Source organism: Bos indicus, chromosome 24 (assembly GCF_029378745.1).
Source record: "Bos indicus isolate NIAB-ARS_2022 breed Sahiwal x Tharparkar chromosome 24, NIAB-ARS_B.indTharparkar_mat_pri_1.0, whole genome shotgun sequence".
In the NCBI taxonomy this organism is placed as follows: Eukaryota; Metazoa; Chordata; class Mammalia; order Artiodactyla; family Bovidae; genus Bos; species Bos indicus.
Genome location: NC_091783.1, coordinates 30,297,441 through 30,317,132, shown reverse-complemented (window position 1 = coordinate 30,317,132; position 19,692 = coordinate 30,297,441). Strand labels below are relative to the sequence as shown.

Here is a 19,692-nt window from a genome sequence, read left to right as displayed (position 1 = left end):
GATTTTCTCATGCACAATTATCTGTACATTATTGGGATAAAACTATTAGTTGTTTAGAATGTATTTATTTGGCTGTGACAGGTTTCAGTTGCAGCATGGAGGACCTTGTTCCATCATGCAGGCTCAGTAGATGCGGCATGGACTTAGTCTCCCCATGGCATGTGAGATATTAGTTCCCTGACTGGGGATTGAACCTGCATCCTCTGCACTGCACGGTGAATGCTTAACCACTGGATCACCAGGGAAGTCCTCAAACTACTGGTTATTGATTTGAATCTATGGTCACAGTAAGTTTGTTATTATTTTTGTACCATCTTTGTATCCGTGGCTGTCAATTATATAATCTTGTGCATGTATGAGTCTTAAGTCACTTCTGTTGTGTCCAACTCTTTGTGAACCTAAGGACTGTAGCCCGCCAGGCTCCTCTGTCCATGGGATTCTTCAGGCTAGAATACTGGAGTGGGTTGCCATTTACTCCTCCAGGGGATCTTGCTGACTAAGGGATCAAACCTGCATCTCTTTGTGTCTCCTGCATTGCAGACGGATTCTTTACTGCTGAGCCACCAGAGAAACCCTCATACAATCTTACAAAATGCAGAAAAAGTATACACAAGATAGAAAGGAAAAAGCCCTGAATTTTCTATCTTAACTTTGCCTGTAATGCAATAAAATATAACTCCATCATTTTGTAGGTCAATGATTCTTGAGCTATTGAAGTGTGTGACCTTCAAGCATTGACTTAGTGCATCTGAATGTAGATACAAAATGTAGCTGCATTTGGATTGAGATTTTTGTTATTTTTGGGGGGGGGGGACATTCTATAATGTGCAGAATATAGCAAGGCCAATTAAAAAAGTCTAACGGCCACTTCAGTTTTCCAGGCACTTGCAAAAACTGATACATAATTTTTTCCCTTTGGAAACTGTTTTATTTTTCTAAAATTCATTTATCACAATAATTTCATAGTATCATACAGTTCCATTCATGTATGAGACCTTCCCTCTTTCCTAAGTGAAGAAAGACTAGGGAATCCAGAAATGTCTACTCGATGTCCTGCGATACAAAACTGTATCAAAAGTAGGATGAGAATTTAGTTCTTTTGGTGGGATGGTTCAGCCCACTTACCGTCTGTTCTTCATCTGAATATATCCTTCCTACAACTCTCAGAAGTGACTTGATAAAAGAAGTCTTGGGAGACAGGGTTTACAAGGTGGCTTCCTCTGATAGTGACACAAATTTTAAGAACCTTGACTTTTACCCTGGGTAAACTACAGAGGCTTTGGAGAGTTCTGAGCAAAGAAGTAACATGATCTCACTTGGACTAGAAAAGGATGGCTGAGGAGACTGAACTGAAGCTATACACGTGGGGTTGTCAGCAGGGTATTAGAAAGATGAATGAAAAAAATGATGTGTTGGGGGACTGAAGCATGGGACTACCAGCCTAGGGGGAGGAGGGAGTGGCGGGGAAAGTTTCCTAGCAGACTTGTGTATATATACCTAGAGGGAGACAGCTACTGATATAGATGGATTTAGCATTTTGTTCTCAGGGTCAAGAACAGTCTATAGTCTCTAGTAATTATTTGTTACATGGAGGAAGGAAATGTATGACTTGGCAGATTAGGTCTTCAAGGATTATTAGGAATTTTCCAGCAAATGGAGCAAAAGAGCAGAGGAATGAAGCACTGTATATGGGAGCCACCTCCAGGCATCACAGTCCTTCCATTGGCTGAGCTTCAAGGAGATATGCTTCTTTCTGGTGGAAGAAGGTTGACTGAGTAAGCCCTGACCACCATACACCAACTTATGGAACTCCATAAAACAGTTGCCAAGACCCACCACACCACTGAGCCAACTATGTGGAGTTTCAACTCTAAAAGCATTTGTCTGCCATCTTCTCAGAGACTGCCAGGGTGACCTGAAAGCTTTGAGTCCCTCTTTACCCTGATCAACAACTTGTAGTCCACAAAGTTTTCACTATAACATAAAAGTTGACTTGAGGTTTTGAAATGGAGCACGACCCCATGGTCCTTGCCTCCCATGTCCTCTGCTGGCCTTTTGTCTGTGGAAAAAATTTTTGCCAACAAGTAAGTTTAATCAGGGAAGTAAGAACATGAAGAAGGAAAAGAAAACAGTCAAAGGTGACCAAGCAATAATAGTTTAGTCAGTAAGCAAAGCCAAGGACTTTTAGATCCTCCTCAAGGGCTACCCAGGCAGCCTGGGTTCGACCCCTGATATGGGAACTAAAAGTATTGTTTGGGCTTCCCTGATAGCACAATTGGTAAAGAATCCTTCTGCAATGCAGGAGACCCTGGTTCGATTCCTGGGTCAGGAAGATCTGCTGGAGAAGGGATAGGGTACCCACTCCAGTATTCTTGGGTTTCCCTTGTGGCTCAGCTAGTAAAGAATCCGCCTGCAATGCGGGAGACCTGGGTTTGATCCTTGGGTTGGGAAGATGCCCTGGAGAAGGGAAAGGCTACCCACTCCAGTATTCTGGCCTGGAGGATTCCATGGACTGTACAGTCCTTGGGGTTGCAAAGAGTTGGACACGACTGAGCGACTTTCACTTTCAAGGGCTACAGATAATATTCTGAGCCATAACCTGTGAGCTGTCTTATAGATACTGAAACCCCCAGTTTCAGTAGGGTTTCACTGAAGTGAAGAAGTCAACCACATGATGACCAGACTGCAGCCATGATGTAAGCTGCCACAATTCTGAGAACTGGCCTCAAGGAATTGGAAACAACCTGACCCTGGAACTGAAGATTAACTGTACCTAAAACAGTCAAGATGACGCTAGTCAGACCATTGATGACCAGTTTCAAGATGACTGTCAAAGCTGACTATGCTGTTTCTGCATATATTCCCCCCATCTATAAAAGTTCTTGCCACCTGATTGTCTTGGAGGGGGGCGGTCGACCTTTGGACAGACACCTGCCCACCCCCCAGTCCCTGTTCCCAGCATCCAAAATAAAGCAAACTTTCCTTTCCATCAGCCTGGCCTCTTTAATGGCATTTGAGTATCGAGCAGTCAGTCCCCACTTTTGGTAACAGTCTGAAAGATCACAGGGTCATTCACAGTGGCACGGGAAGTACTGAGCATAGCCCTGAGATCAAACTGCCGCTACATTTCTGCTACTACTGCTTCAACTCCAACGATAAGCAATAATCGCTCTTATTATTGTTTTACTATTCATCATTGTTGTAATAGTATTTCATCCCAGTGACCTAGTGAATTTCAAGGCTCCCCAGTTGTCCATTATTATCCAGGCTGTAATTTGTGTGTCTACAGATGGCCCAATTAATTCTCTCCCTGCCCCATTAACAAAAACAAAAATGAAATCAGCCCTCTGATCGCCCTCTGGACCTTCTGCTTGTGGTCATCAGATTTCCCTTTATTCTTCAGGGACTTCTGGAATGTTTGCTTTCCATGACTTTTTCTGATGACTCTTGCACTTTTTCAAGTAGATGAAACTTCACTTATTTATGCCACTTGTCTCTCAGGCCAGAAGATGGGGAGCTGTTTGCTTGTCCTTTCTTGTAGCTTCCAGGACACTCCCCCAGCCTGCCCTCCTGCTTCTGGGAAGCACCTGGGTCCTGCTCCACCCCCTTTTCCTCTCCCTATCTGGTCACCTGCTTTTTCCACTGACCTTTCCACTTCGTGCACTGAAGACTTCAGCTCCAGGCTCAGACTCTGCTTCTTCATCCCCACTTTGTCATCATGTGTAGTGACTCCGACACCCAATAAACTCTCTGCTCCTTGACCATCTCGCCTTTCACAGAAGCGTCTCCACTTTACATGGACCTTGCTATTGCCAGAGTCTGCACCACCTCCATCACGTCTCTGACCCCTGGCATCTAACCATCCAGTTAGTTCATCAGGGCTTCCAGTTTTGCAATTCTATGACCACTTGTCACTATCTTACTCAAGCTCTTAGCAGCCAGCACGCCTGGTGACTCTCAGAAGTCATCTCTGTAGGGAGGTGTTCCTTGTAAGCCTTGTTTAATTTGTGTTCCTCTCTGAGATTTTCTCTCACTGAACCCTACTTATTTTTCTCATACTACTTATCATGATATGAAATGATTTTACTTACTCCTATGCTATTTCCACCCCATCCATCTCTCTTGCCCTAGAATATGACTGCAGAAGTCTCATCTTTCTTGTTCTTTGTTGGATCACTGGTATCTAGCATGTTACCTGTTGCATAGATGACCAATAAATAATTATTGAATGAGTAAATGTGATTATAATTTAACAATGGGCTTCTAAGGAGTCATTTTTTGACCTTGTTGAAGAAAACCAGAGCTAATCAGAAGATCAAGGTTAACTTAGATAAATAATTGACTGATTCTTGTTAAGGGGCCGAAAATCTGTATTCAAACAAATCTTTGGCAGAAGAGAAAACAAATAAAAGAGGCACAAGGAGAGCTGCTCATGCTAAAGTAGGTGTGGAGGTGGGACCCTTACCGGCCTGCCAGATCAGATTGGTTCAAAGTCATTCAGTACTGCCTGGGAACTCCTGGCGGCCGGCCAGCCATCTGGACTCCCAGGCCTCACTGTGACGCCCTGAAACAGAATCTGGGGAGGAGGCTCTTGATTCTAATTTACTCTACATACAGGTGTGCTTTCCTGCTAAGTCGCTTCAGTCATTTCCAACTCTGTGTGACTCTATGGATCATAGCCTGCCAGTCTCCTATCTCCATGGGATTCTCCAGGCAAGCATACTAGAGTGGGTTGCCACGCCCTCCTCCAGGGGATCTTTCCAACCTAGGGATCGAACCCTTGTCTCTTACAGTCTTCAGAAGACTACTGGTTCTTTACCAGTACTGCCACCTGAGAAGCCCAACACAAGCAATAATGGCAGTTGGGGTGCACTGTACTGGACCATAGCAGTGGAAGGTGAGGAAAAAAAAAAGAGTTCATCTCATACCATTCAGGAGAGAGATTCCCAAATATGCCAAATGCGAGTATTTCAGTAAGCAGAGGTAAATGCTTTACTGTAGGCAAGGTGTCATGTCGGCCCTAACATGGACCAGTTGAAATACCCTTCACAGATACCCACTTCCCTTTGCTGGAGGTCCGTATTTCTCCAGACACTTTCCAATCACCAGTATGGCTGGGGAGATGACTGCACAAAGGAAAATTTCAGTGCTCATATTGACTTCAGTCTCCTACTGGTTTACTGAGTATCAATCTGTTTCCTTAGCTCTGATCAAATCAAGGTATGAACAAAGGCTTCACTCCAGGCACCCCATGAGGCTTCTGGGTGAATGGACATGAGACCCTCTCCCAGCAACGCCTCATTTCACTATCACTCACCTTTATAAAAACAATTACTAGGATCTTGTGACATCCCTCCTCTCCCCTCCCACCCCTGCCCTGCCTCACTCTACTTGCCTTTAAATCACAGCAAAGACTGAGGGGTTTGGACCACTAACAGAAAGGTTAATAGTATTTTTTTTTTTTTTTTTTTGGCTGTGCTGGGTCTTCACTGTGGTTTGCAGGCTTAGTTTCCCTGCAGCAATTGGAATTCGAATTGCCCAACCAGAGACTGAACCTGAGTACCCTGCATTGGAAGGTGGATTCTTAACCACTGGACCACGAGGAAGTCCCAAGGTTAATGGAATTTTAAATTGGAGGCTTAAACCAATGAATTTCCATCATGATGGTGATAATAACAACAGTAACAGTAATAATAAGAGGAAACTTACATTCCCATTTTCCTTCAGGGCACTTGGTTCAGACTGTCCCTAAAGCAAATGCATATAAAGTCAAACTTATCCTGTTCCTCCCCAAATTAGCTCCTCCTGCACTATCTTCTATTTCTGAAATGGTTCTAGTACATTCTGGTCCCCACTGACAGAATCTGAGAGATGCTTTGACAATCAGAAAGTAAATTGGTTAATTTACATCTCATAACGTATTTCAAAAAAACTTTTCTTTTGTACTTATTATTTCTTAATTGGAGATATTCTTTAGTAGCCTCCTAATTGGTTTTCCTGAAAATTACTGCCAAATTAGTCTTCTTAAAATATTTTATTTTTCATCCCTTAAAATCTGGAACTGGTTCAACTACAGATATGGGGTAGGAAATGGCAACCCACTCTAGTATTCTTGTTTGGGAAATCTCATGGACAGAGGAGCCTGGTGGGCTACAGTCCATGGGGTTGCAAAAGAATCATACATGACTGAGGGACTGAGCACACACCAACATATAAATAAAAGTCTTATTTCCTTGGTTGGCATTGGCAGCCTGTCACCACTGGATCTCTGCTCACTTAGTGGTCTGCTCCTTTCCTGATGTGTTCTGTCCTTTACTTGTTTCTAGCAGTCTCTCAGCATCCCCTATCCATGCTCTCCCCCTTTATTGGGACTTTCTGAATCTCCTAAGCTGAAAGTCCCACTTTCCTCATTAAAACCACCCAGGTCTCTAGAGAGGGATTCCACTCTCTTTGAAACAACTTCAGCACTTAGTCTGTACCACCTGTAAGGAAAATAACTTTATTCCAGCCTACACTGAGATTTGATCGTCTCACTGGAGAAACTCTTTTCAGACACAGCTAAATTGTAAACTCTGACATAAAGCTAGGGTTTTCCAAGTGTGCCTTTAAAGAGTGGATATTACTGTAAAATTAGCTGAAAGACATGTAACCACAGATGAAAAAAAGAGTATTAAAAGAAGTGGAACAAAAATTGTGGAATATACGTGAACTCTGCAGTAAATGTGAAAGCCTCACTCTCCTTAATTTTTAAGGTCTACTGTACCTCTATGAAGTCTTCTCTGATCTCCAACATTTAAATTAATTGCTCTTCCTCTTTCCCTCTCAAAGTCATGGAACCCCTACTATACATCAGGCACTGTGCTAGATGACAGTGATGCAGTGGTGGAGAAGACAAATGTGGTCCTTGACACTGTGGAGCTGATATCCTTATAGGAAAAAAAATCAGATAATTACACACTTAATTAATATATTGCCACAGTGGCAAAGGCTCCAGCAGGAAGCTGTTGGAGGCTGGGAGAGCAGAAATGTGAGTGCAGGGTACTAAGATAAGTCTGCTCAGTCTGCGAGTCGGGTCCTCTGTTTAGCACTTTTTGTTTCTTGCCTGGAGAATCCCAGGGACGGGGGAGCCTGGTGGCTGCTATCTATGGGGTCGCACAGAGTCGGACACGACTGAAGTGACTTAGCAGCAGCACCAGCAGCCGTTGGTTGTTATAGTTGGTTATTTAGGTGACTAGCTTTCCAATTTATTTAAGTTTATTAAAGGTCAGAGTACAGTCTAATTTTTTTTTCTCTCCTTTCTGTTTGCACCCATTCCCACTAGTGCATTTTTATTTTAGATTTTTCATATTACATTCTCTAAGTCACTTTCCTGAATATATGGACATTCTATTATGTGATTGAACTGCTTTTTTAAAAATTTATTTTTAATTGGAGGATAATTGCTTTACAATATTGTGTTGGTTTCTGCCATATCACAACGTGAATCAGCCATAGGAACTACTTTTGCCTTACTTTGTCTTTTTAAAACTTATTTTATATTGGAGTATAGTTGATTAACAATGCTGTGATAGTTCCCGGTGCTCAGCAGAGCAACTCAGCCATACATATACATGTATCCCTTCTCCCCCAAACTCCCCTCTCATCCAGGCTTCCACATAAAATTATACAGAGTACATTCTTATAAATCTGTATTATTGCCATAAGTATCTGGAATAGTATTTTGCATAAACATATGTTTTGATTCAATGGAAGCAAAAGCAATATCATTCCTGTACTTTCCGTTTTTCAGGCAACTAACTTACATTGGCTTTATGCTGTCATGAGTTTCAGTTCTGCAATACTTTATCTGCTATTGTGAGGCTGATGGAAACTATGTGCTCAAGGATTTTGAGCATTCATTTGATACACATTGAACTTCTGCTGTATGTTGTTCTTGGCATTGTAGAAATGGATGAAGGAGATAAAATTTATAGTCCTGTGAGGAAGCCAAAGTTTAACTGGGTTGATTAAAAAAAGCAGCTTGTGAAAAAGTTGTGACAATTGCCATAATGAAAGGATGCATAGGGTATTTGGGAACAAAGAAAATAGTACTTAATTTTTCTCAAGAGCTGTTTTGTGGGGCAAATCTCACAGAGGAGGTGGATGCCTGAGAGTCTAGGAGGATGACTGGGAAGCTGACAGGTGGACCAGCCAGGATGGGAAGGTACCATCAGGGGGACTCTTGGGGGACCAGATTCAGATAGGAGAGGCAAGCGGGTTGGAGTCATCCCAGGAAGGCCTTGGGCCCATATAGAATCTAGACTTTGCCATGTAGGTGACAGGGATTTTTGAAGGCAGGGACTTAGAATGAGTATTCTGTAAACAGCAGCGGCAAGAAGGCATGCCTGGAGAAAGGGGATCGTCTAGAAGACAACTGAGACTGTCCATCAGGAATTCTTAGGAGAACTCAAACAATGGGGTCAAAATGAAGAAGAAGGAATTATTTGGGGCCAATTTAGGAAACTGATCAGACTGGGAGAGTGGCGGTAAAGGAAGTAGAGAGAATGGATTCCCATCTCCCAGAGAGAGGACACAGAAGCAGAGGGTTATGGGAGGCTGGGGTGTGGGTGTGGTGGGTACTTTAACTATCTTCAAGTTCAGGCCTCTGGAGTTGGAGGTGCCTTGGGAAATCTGTCAGTATCGGGACTCCAAAGCTGGGTGTACAGATTCGGGAAGTGTTGGCTGGTGGAGGTGCTAGCTGAATGTATGGGCTTTGAAAGTATTTCCTAGATAGAGGGGCAGATGATCACAGTGTCTGCTGTTTACTAAGTGCCTGCTATGTGCAGACCCATTGCACACACCACCCCCTACTGCCATGAGAATCTTCCACTTCCGCTTTTCAACTGAAGAAACGGAGCCTCTTCACTGAACCTGTTTAAGGCACACAGGGCTTTAGCACAGGTAAGAGCCCTGTCCCAGGAAGCAGTCAAGGCCCTGTTTCCTCGCCATCCGCTGCCTAGTAGCCCGAAGCTACGTGAGCCCTGGCAACAGCCACGCCGACTGTGACGGCAGCAGTGACTCTGGCAGGACACATTCCATTTGTCCTATTTGGCTAAGCATCTGCCAGACCCAGATCAGATTTGTCCGTGTCAGCATCTTTGAGTGACACACACGCCCCTCTGGCTGAGTCGCCGGCAATATTTGACAACTCAGCTTTACTCAGGGATGCCTCTTCAAAGCCCGCTCCAACCCTCTCAGTCCAGAGTGGGCGACCCACACTTTGGTGGTACCGTGGGCTAATAGGGCCCTGTGTTAGAGGGTGGCCTGGGGCACTGGATCTTGCCCGGGGGAATCTGGGGGTGTGCCAAGAGGGATTTCTTTTCAGGATTTCAGGCTGAGAAAGAATGCAAAGGAAGACTGTAAGCCATAAACTCACAGCAAAGCAGGACAGAGAAACAAGAGAATAGAGTGGGTTACCTAAGGAGGGGGTCAGAGTGAACAAATCACGGACAAAACAAAGTGATGATCGATCTGTTTCAGTGGACGGTGGTATGGATGGTCTTCTCTCTCCACGCGTTGTGCTTATGCGCATGCTCGGTCGCCTCCGATTCTTCACAACCTCAAGGAGTGTATCCCTCCAGGCTCCTCTGTCCATGGAAGTCTCCAGGCAAGAATACTGGAGTGGGTTGCCATTTCCTCCTCTAGGAGATCTTCCTGACTCAGGGATGGAACCTGAGTCGCTTGCATTGGAAGCAGTGTTCTTTACCACTGTGCCACCGGGGAAGCCCTGATCTCTTCAGGTATTAAGATAAACTTTATCACCTTCATTTTAAGAATATTATTTCATTAATGATAATATTTGAAGCTTTTTTGGAAGTTTCCAAAAGACGTAGTTTCTCCTGAGTATGACAATTTGATTCAAGATGTCATTGAAATGGCCGCTACGACGTATCAATGGCCATAGACAACTCCTTTGGTCTCCCTTTCTTCTCAAGGCCAGGTATGAGCGGCACTGGTCCGGATCATTTAGTCTGAGGCTGGGGGCTTTCAGTCGGAAATACTTCATCCTCCAGAGCTGGTACAGAATGAGCTCCTGCTGGACTGCGAGGATCACGGAGGGGCGCCTGCCCCCTACAGCCCAGCCTTGGTAACTGCAACTGTTCGAACGGAGCCGTGGGGAGTGAAGAGGTGGGGAAGGAGGAACTGGGGACAGTCCAACCCTTCCTGTTCCTTTCTTTAGGCAGAGCCCCAGACCAGGGAAGCAGCATTTACCTGGGGAACTGTTTCTTCTCCACCCACTACAGAGCCACTTGAGCCCCTGGGACAGCAATGTCCACTGGCAAATAGCAGTGACACCAGCAGGGCTGGTGATGACGTCCAACCACACTCCTCTTATATGGAGACGCTGATGGACAGGATTCTGCCTAACCTACTTACAGAGACACCGCTCTCATCAAGCAAACAGGCGAGCATAATTCTCTAAAGGTCCTTCAGACACTGCATCCTTGCCCCCCTCCCCTTGCTATGATTCTATAATCTGTTTCTTGGAAGGAATAAACACGTGTTGACATACCTTGTTCAGAAACAACATCACAGTCTATTAACTCCATTATTCCCCATGCCAGAGAATACTGCTCAGGGCAGGAGGAAGGAGGTCTCAGGCTTCACACTGGGGATTTTCTTGGGCCCTCCCATAACTGTAGCCACTAACAACTAGACTATAGCCAATACTGTAACAGGATGAAAGTGGATGGATGAGCATCACTCACTTGTGAAACCCACAGAAAAGGCGGGCACTTCTGGACCAGTTATCAGACCCAGGAGAAGACTCCCTTGCATTACCTGAGACTCATATATTGAGATTCCTAGGTCCAGACCATGCTCCCTCTTGAGCAAGGGAGCACGATATATCTATATATTTGATATATTTATACCAAGTGGCAGGGAGACTGTGAGAGCTCCAGTCTCCTTTAGCTACACTGTACCTGCTAGACCAAGGGAAAGGATGGGTGGGGAGGGTGGTTTGGGGATGAATATTGTCAGAGGGCTTCACCTGTGTCACGTGCTGCTCAAACAAGTGTATCCTCCCCCAACTCTGTCAGGTGGTTATGCTCACATTCCCATGAGACTTACTCAGTATCTTACAGCTGGCAACTCCTAGAGCTAAGGTTAAGATCCAGGCTTGTCTGACTCTTCCGTTTGTCATCATACAGCACATGTTTACCCCACAAGGCTCTCAGTGCCACCACGTCTTTATTTAGAAGATGATGGAATTTCCTTGCTCTGAGATTCAACTGAATATTATCTTTTGTACTGAGCTACCCTGAGGTGGCTAGATGTATCTATGTCAGCTTCAAATAGACTGAACAGTGGACATCGCCAAGCCTTTGATTGCTTCTCTTCTCCAATTTGAATTAGATAAGTTGGGTACCAAGAACTGATGCTCTACTGGACAGTCCCAAATAATTAGCTTGGTTGAGCGGGTCCTGGGCTCTTGCTTCTAGAATATCACGATGTAACCATGATGCTGCCTGGACTTTGGGTTTCCTTTTATGCTGCATAAAGCACACAGAGATATTGATCATCTGCTTAGCTTTTATGTCTCAGAACGAAGCTTCTTATCTTCACAGCATCTTTATTTCCTTTTCTGCTTCTACACTCCTGTTAGACACACCTATCCAAGCTTGGTGGTTTTGGAGGGGTTATGTCTTCACTCCATCCCTGGTGGCCTTGTTAAGAAAACTTATTTTATATTACTACAGCATTTCAGCGACTGTAAGTCTGGGAAAACTGTAAGTCTGGGAAAACTCATCATGGGCACTGCTGAGCTGTGTGCCTGGATCAGGGATGAAAGGAGGAAAACAGAAGGTATCTTTCAATTCCTGGTAGACTCCCAGTGACAAGTGAACCTGGTCCCCATGGTTTTTATTGAGACACTGGCTCTATGATGCCGTCTCCATTAGGATTTATATGTTGGGGATAAATGTCCACTTCTTGCCACGAGTAAAGGGATGCCTGAGTGTTGAGCTGCAGCATCTTCTACCTCCCCAGACCCATTAGCAGGATCGTCTCTACTCCGGACCCCAGCATAGAACTCATTTTCAGTAAAGTCTAGTTTCCATGTTCTAAGTTGGTAATTTATCAGATGGTTGGCCCCAAAGACAGAAACCGTAAGAGTTTTGTGTATTGCATTTTGGTTATTTCCTGGGGGTCCTATCGCCCTCCAGGCAGTGGTCTGCAAGGTAACTGCTATCATTCTGCTCTACTAATCTCCTCTCTTACCTACATCCAATTACTTTCCTGTTGGATGTCTTCTTTAAGGTATTTCCAGCTCCCAGCCCCGCGTGGTTACAGAATGAGGAAGATAACCATGGAGGCCCACAGGGCCCCAGAGCACTTTGCACAAAACCCCTGAGAGCCAAGGTAGGTTGTGAGACACACATTTCACACCCCTTCAGCCAGACAACTTGTGAAATGGGACGGAGACCAGACTTAGTAAATTTTTATCCTTTTCATGCTTTACTGGTAACTTTCAGTTGACCTTAAACCAGTACTTTCTACCAAATCAATCTCCCTCACTGGAGTAGGACAGCTAACCAATCAACCCGGGATAGTTGACTCAGCCTCCCCAGAGTAAGAGAGATAATGACGCTGATTTTATGGAGTCATGAAAAATAAATGGGACAAATACACAATGCTTGCCATGTACATATTAGACAAAAGGCTGAGAAGTGATCTGGCGTGTGGTATATACTCATTAAATGTGATTTTTAACCACGAATTGTCTTCCTGCAGTAACCCTGGGGACCTTGCATGAATCCCTGTCTCAGGTTGTTAATTTGCTTCCCACTCCCAGACATCAAACTCTTCATTTTTTCTCTAAACTGTTCATCCCACTATCAGTGTATCACCTGTGTGTGTGTGCTCAGTTGTGTATGACTCTTGCAACCTCATGGACTGTGGCCCACCAGGCTCCTCTGTCCATGGGATTTCCCAGGCAAGAATACTGGAGTGGGTTGCCATTTCCTCCTCCAAGGGATCCTTCTGACCCAAGAATCAAACCTGTGTCTCCTGTGTCTCTTGCACTGGAAGGCAAATTCTTTACCTTGGCCATATATTTTTTTTTTCACACCCAGACTATCGGCATAGCCTGCTGGCAGAATTAAGTGATGCATTCATTTGATGAATACTTATTATAATCATTTAATATGTGCCCTGTTTAATGGCACTGGGGACAGAGGACCAGACAACTCTGACAAGGGTCCTGTTCTTAGGATACTTATATTCTTGTGAGTGAAGGCAGATAATGAACAGATAAATGAGCAAAAGTTTTGATGATGATATGCGTGATGTAAAATAAACACTGAAACAGAGATTGTGGTAGAGCATGGGAGGCAGTAGAGTGGAGAGACTCCATGAACTAGGGCTCTAGGGTCTGGATCTATTTGTGGAGAAGCTGCTCGAGGTGGGATCTGAATGACAAGAAGAAACCCCAGATCTGGGAGCCGAGCACTGCAGGCAGGGTCAGTGAGGGCAAAGGTCCTCCAAATAGGAACGAGCCTGGTTAGGCAAAGGGACAGAGGGCAGGCCAGCGTGTTGTTGTGTAAGTGAGAAGGGCCCAGGTTTCCCTGGTGGCTCAGTGGGAAAGAACCCGCTCCACCAATGCAGGAGACCCGGGTTCGATCCCCGGTCCCGGAAGATCCCACATGCTGAGGAGCAACTGAGCGCACGTGCCACAGCTATTGAGCTTGTACTGTAGAGCCCAGGAGCTGCCACTACTGAAGCCTGACCCCCTAGAGCCTGTGCTCCTGCAACAAGAGGAGCCACGGGGATGAGAAGCCCTCACACTGTAATTAGAGCGTAGCCCCCTTGCCACAACTGGAGATAAGCCTGCACAGCAACGAAGACCCAGCTCAGAAACAAATAAATAAATAAATAAATATATTTTAAATTAAGGGCTTAAGAACACAAGATAAAAATCAAAGAGGAAGGCAGGATCACATGCCATAGGAACACCAGGTCAAGGAGAATTTAGGATTTAGGTCATGGAAAGGAAGTAGGATTTTATCAGAGGTGTACTATGAGCCATTGGAAGTTTTAGATAGGAGGATAACATGATGTGATGGACAGTGCATGAAGCTCAGTCTGCTGGCCAAGTGGAGAATGGACTGGGGGCTGCAGAGTGGAAGCAGAGTAGCTTGGAGAAAGGTTGGTAGCTGCTCAGAGCTGATGGAGTCAGAAGGAAAATACAGGATATAGTTTCAAAATCCTATATTGATTTTCCTAATTTTCTCAACTCCAAAATTTTCAGTGTCACCACATTATATTTCCTGCTGAATCAAACCTGAGAAACTTTGGTTTTCAAGGTTCTCCCTGATCCTTCCCTGGCCACTTTTCATGGCTTGTTGACTTCACCAAACTCTCACGCTGCCTGCTTTGTGTAGTTAATAAGCAAGGGAGTAATAACACACTCTCTGTGCAGCATTGATGGTGTGTTCATCTTCTCTTTCAAGGCATAAGTTCCCTTTAGAACAGGCTCTCTGCTGATCCTTCCCTCTATATCCTCCATCATATTTAGCACTGCTCTAAATGCAGGGTATGTGTGGAAACTGCTTACTGATTGATGAAAAACACACATCACAAGCATTCGTTTCTTCAGGATTTCTCTCGTATGAACAGGGGTGATTATCTGTCAATATTCATTGCACCATTGAGCCAATATGCAACACATGAATCATCTCGGAGATCAGCAGATGAAGCTTTCTTGTAATCTTTCCATTTTGCTGAGATAATTTCACTTGCTTCGGAGTTTATGAGGCCATAAGTGGCTCCCATCTGTTGATGAACATATTTCTAAGAGTCATTTAGTCTCAAGTATGAAATACTTGAGGGGAATTAAATAGTAACTTTTATATAAAGTGTCATCTCAGTAACAGAACCAAGATTGGAAGCATGTGTTCAATTTTGGTCTTTCATTTTCAAAGCTTTCGGTCAGGCAAAGAATTAATTTCATTTGTTTACAAAGCAGATTATGCCTAATAAAATCTATTTTGTTTATGGTCACATTTTAGACAATCCATTGCCTTAGCAAATGAGAGAAATCTGATTGGCTAATTAGTCAACATAGTAAATTTCATTATTCCACATACACAGAACATTGGCCTAATTGAATTATCCAGTAATAGTATGAAGGATATATTTCCTTTTAATACATTTTGAGCAAGGCTCATACCAGTGATGAAATAGTGAAGAATCTTGTTTATTCCATCCTTGTTTTGATGATCAACCACAGAATATAACATAAGACTTCTGTGGATAATAACTTTTTCCATATTAAGGGAAATAAAGCAAGGTAGCAGCTTTCACTGGGATCCTTACTGGTACTCTGAATTTTCACCAATTGTCTGTGCATCTTTTCTTTCCTGGAAACTTGTTCTTTGGTAAGTGCTACTTTACAAAAGAAAGTTTCAATAGAATTAGTTTTAATTTATGCATTATCAAAGAGATAGTTTTGATCACGTGCTCTAGTTATAGGTAGAAAAACTATCTCAGATACTTTCTTTCACTCCTGAGGTTCTGATGAGGACTATCTCCTCAGCAAAATACAGAGACCCATAAAAGTCTATAAACAATATCAGAGTTGCCCATGGGATCTGCCGTGAGGGGCCAAAACCATTTATATAACATGGATTCTACAGAATTTGCATTGTATTAATGACACTACTAATTATTTTTTTCTTTCTGGGCTTATAGAAATATTTATTGTGGTCAAATGTTGTAAATAGTGAAGTTCAAACTGATAAAGACAAAAAAGGATCGTAATTTGTAAATACAAAGGAAACAGCCATTTTAGCATCATTATAGAGAACAGAGCTCAACTTAAGCCATCTATAAACATTATCTTTAATCTATATACATTATAGAAAATTTCTGATTCCTTGATCACTATTTATTTCTTAAAATACATCTTTATGTACACAAACATTTTATTCAAAATGATGACTACTTAAGTGCCTCTTTCACACAATTTCAGAATATATCAAGTTTTCACTTGAGTCCTTCATTCAGTGGTTTATCATGAGAAGAAAGAATAATATGGATAACATAGTTTAAAGGTAGATTTAAAAAATGTTGTATATGAGAATGTATACTCAAACATGATGACAGATAGACTCTTTGGCCCATCTGATCCTAGTTTTAACCCAAGAAGTAAGAGACTTTCTGCAGGGAGGAGGTGTTTTGAGTTTCTGAATGTTGATGGGTCTCCACTACCTGCTCCTGACTTGTAGAACGTGGTTACGGAGGTTAGTTGCTATGTGTTGAGGAAAATCCCAAATGATGGTGCAGACCATTTGGCTCATAACATCTGCTGAGCTGAAAAACTGCAGTTACCCAGTAAAACTCATCTTCAGGTATGTGTGTGCATGCTCAGTCGCTTTAGTTGTGTCCAACTCTTTGTGACCCCATGGACTGTAGCCTGCCAGGCTCCTCATCCATGGGATTCCCCAGGCAAGAATACTGGAGTGGGTTGGCATGACCTCCTCCAGGGGATCTTCCCTACCCAGGGATTGAACTCGAGTGTCCTGTGTCTCTGACATTGCAGGCAGATTCTTTACCCAGTGAGTCATCTGGGAAGCCCCCATCTTCAGGTGCTAACAAATAGGAGGGGGTATGATTAGAAAACTCAAAACAGAGGAGGAAAAACAGGAGAAACAGATTGACTAGAAATCCCTTGTGGAATCAGTTTCCCTGGACTGCTTAGTGATAGCAACTTAGGTGGTAAGATTCATTTACACTAGATGGTAAACTCACTGTTTTCATCCTTTTTAATAGGAGCAACATTTCCAGCAGTTTAAGAATCCATATTTTCTCACATGATTACATAGACAGTAACACATTATGACTAGCAGTGAAAACCTTATGAAAGAGTTTTCAGAAGTAAAGTACTTTTCTGGAAAACTGAAGAGTAAGAGAAGATTTCATAGTTGTTAAGAATACACGCTTCTATTTTAATTCTTGTTTTATGTCCATGATAGTTTGGTCTGGGCTCCGCTGAGGAAAATTGCCAATGGGCAACAGATTATCCCAATGTACACCTTTCTTTTTTTTTAGCTTTAATCTCTTTTCAGGTGACAAATAACTTTTCTCTTAGACTAGATCATTTGATTTTTTCACTTAATTAAAAAAGTAATTTAATGCTCATCAGGAGTCCCAGAGTATGTGCTCATCTTGATAGTTAAAGCATTTAAAAAGAAGCTTTTTAAAAAAGATCTACCACACCATAAATATCTGTGTTCTAGAATCTCACAACCAATTGCTTCAGTACTGGTGTTAAAATTGGAGTACTGCTTAGGGTGGTCATACGTGGAATCATCTAATTAATAGAACTTTCAGAACAAGTAATAGGACAGCACAATAGCAAAAAGAAAGGATTTCAGAATGCGATCCATCCACATAGATTCAGACTCCAGCTCTACCACTCATCATCTGTGTGCTTTTAACTAAAGACACTTAAAGCAGCAGAGAACAGCGGCTGGTGCTTACATGGTTGGGTTGGATTGCCAGCTCCCATCCTTGATCTCAGGCAAGCCTCTCAAGTTCACTAATTTTGACTCCTTGAATTTGTACCTGCCTTCCAAGGTCACTGCTGTGAGGTTTAAATGAGAGAATTTTGTGTATAATACCTATGCATAGGAAGTTCATTAAACACTTGGTAATCATATTACTAACTAACACTGTCTTCAATTGTGTCCAACTCTCTGTGATTCCACGGACTGTAGCCCACCAGGTGCCTCTGTCCATGGGATTCTTCAAGCAAGAATACTGGAGTGGGCTGCCATTTCTTCCTCCAGGGGATCTTCCTGACTTCCACATCTCTTGCATCTCCTGCATTGCCAGGCAAATTTTTTTTTACCACTATCACTACCCGGGAAGCCTAATAATTATGTTAACCATTGTTATTATTCATTTAGTGCTAAGCATGGCAGGACCTGAAAAAGTACTAAATCTTTCAAGGGTGTTTCCACCTGTCGAGAAAGGAGATTAAAATACTCATCATCCTAAGCTTGCTATGACAAATAAACAAGTTACTGGAGCAATTCTTGGTCACAATTATACAGAAACAATCTAAGTGTGAATGATCTCGAGTGAGAACAGGTGAGTGAGAATTATCTCATGTCTGAATTGCTAATAGTTCTCGCAGTGTCGCTAATAAACTGTTTTCCTTGTTCCAATCAGTATTTTTTCTATGGGTTTTCATGCTTTTAAAACACCTGAGGGCTGTCTTCTCCTCCCTCTGTTTGTCTTGACAATATAGTTCCAAAGACTATATTGTCTTTTTCCACTAGACATCCTTACGTAGTGCGTTAACTTTCTCGGCTTCCAATAAAAGAGGTGAGTGCAAGCCCTTTGACATTTACACCTGGGTATCTTCCTGATGTGAAGCCTTGTGACCTTTCGTACAGCATGTCTTTCATAAATGCCTCTTTGTTAACCATTAGTGCACCACTTTTGGATAATTTCAGTCTTGCTTTCAGGTATTTTAAAAAAGACTCATACATTGAATGGTTTTTTAAAAGCACAACTTCCAATTCTAGAAGGCAATCTTAGAAGAGAATGAGGGGAATGGGATCTTTACCTGTTGCATTAGCACTGAACCTGCCAAGAGAGACGCTCTGTAGGTCAAAGTTGTCTCCTTGAGTGCATGGCCATTTTGATAAGAATAGTGCAAGGTAATGTAATCCCACTTTAAATTTAGAAGTTGTAAAGTTCACACGACACTGAAAAGAAACAGCAGTGAATGACGGTGCCGTGCTTACAGTCGAGAAAAAAATCTCAGGGGCCAAGTCTTGATTCAAGCAAATGTTCAGTGTTCTCCAGGCGGTTATGGGATGTGGAAATAAAGGTGGGGTCCCCTTGCTCTTTGATTCTTGTATTCCCCGACTGTGTGACCATCATTTGTAGAGACTATGGGCAGCCTTAGCTGCGCCTTCTGTTTTTGGTTTAGAGTCCTGACATGGGAGGCAAAGGACAATGCCTGGTTTCTGCCTTATAAGAGTCAGTGTAGTCTGCCTGCATCCAGCAGTCCCTCTGGTTTCTAGGATAATAAATTACTGAGTGAAAGAATTGACATTCAACCAGCAATTGGTCAGCAATTGTTCAAGTTCTAATCGTGAGCACAGAAATGAGCCAAACATGATTTCTTTCCTTTGGTGCAATACTGTTTCATTACAAAATCACATAGGAATATCCATAATTAGAATATAGAGTAGAAAATGCAAGGACCTATGCCAAAGGGGCAGAAAAATAACAGGAACACGGAAGAAGGAAAGATTACTCTAAGCCCTGAGATGAGGAAAGCTTCATGGAAGAGATGATACGGGTATGAGGTGCTGGAATATGAGTAAATGTTGTACCTGCAAAGAAAAGGGTGGGTATATTGGTGGAACAACTTTAAATAGGGCATGTTAGCCTGGCAGGTTATAGTCCATGGGTTCACAAAAAGTTGGACATGACTGAAGCAACCTAGGACACACGCATGCACATTAGCTCTATACACAGGAGAAGAAGCTCTATACACAGGGAAGTAAGTCCAGGGAGGCAAGGGGCATGCTCTCCAAAGCAGATCACAGGGCCATGGATAGGATTTTATCCTATAGATGACAGGTGAGTGGGTTTCATCTTGGCTTTTTATTGGAATAACATGTTGAGTTT

The 19,692-nt window shown here is 43.0% G+C and overlaps 1 protein-coding gene and 1 long non-coding RNA gene across 14 annotated transcripts in view; one reads left to right on the top strand and one right to left on the bottom strand.

The window, feature by feature from the left end:
• The window catches only part of CHST9 (carbohydrate sulfotransferase 9), a 284,083-nt gene that overhangs the window by 8,399 nt on the left and 255,992 nt on the right, over positions 1-19,692 (bottom strand). The gene's annotated exons all lie outside the window — the stretch shown is intronic.
• LOC139179413 (uncharacterized) lies at positions 8,631-10,751 on the top strand. Its single transcript, XR_011563782.1, has 3 exons — positions 8,631-9,779; positions 9,975-10,126; positions 10,284-10,751. It is a non-coding gene; the product is annotated as an uncharacterized lncRNA (long non-coding RNA).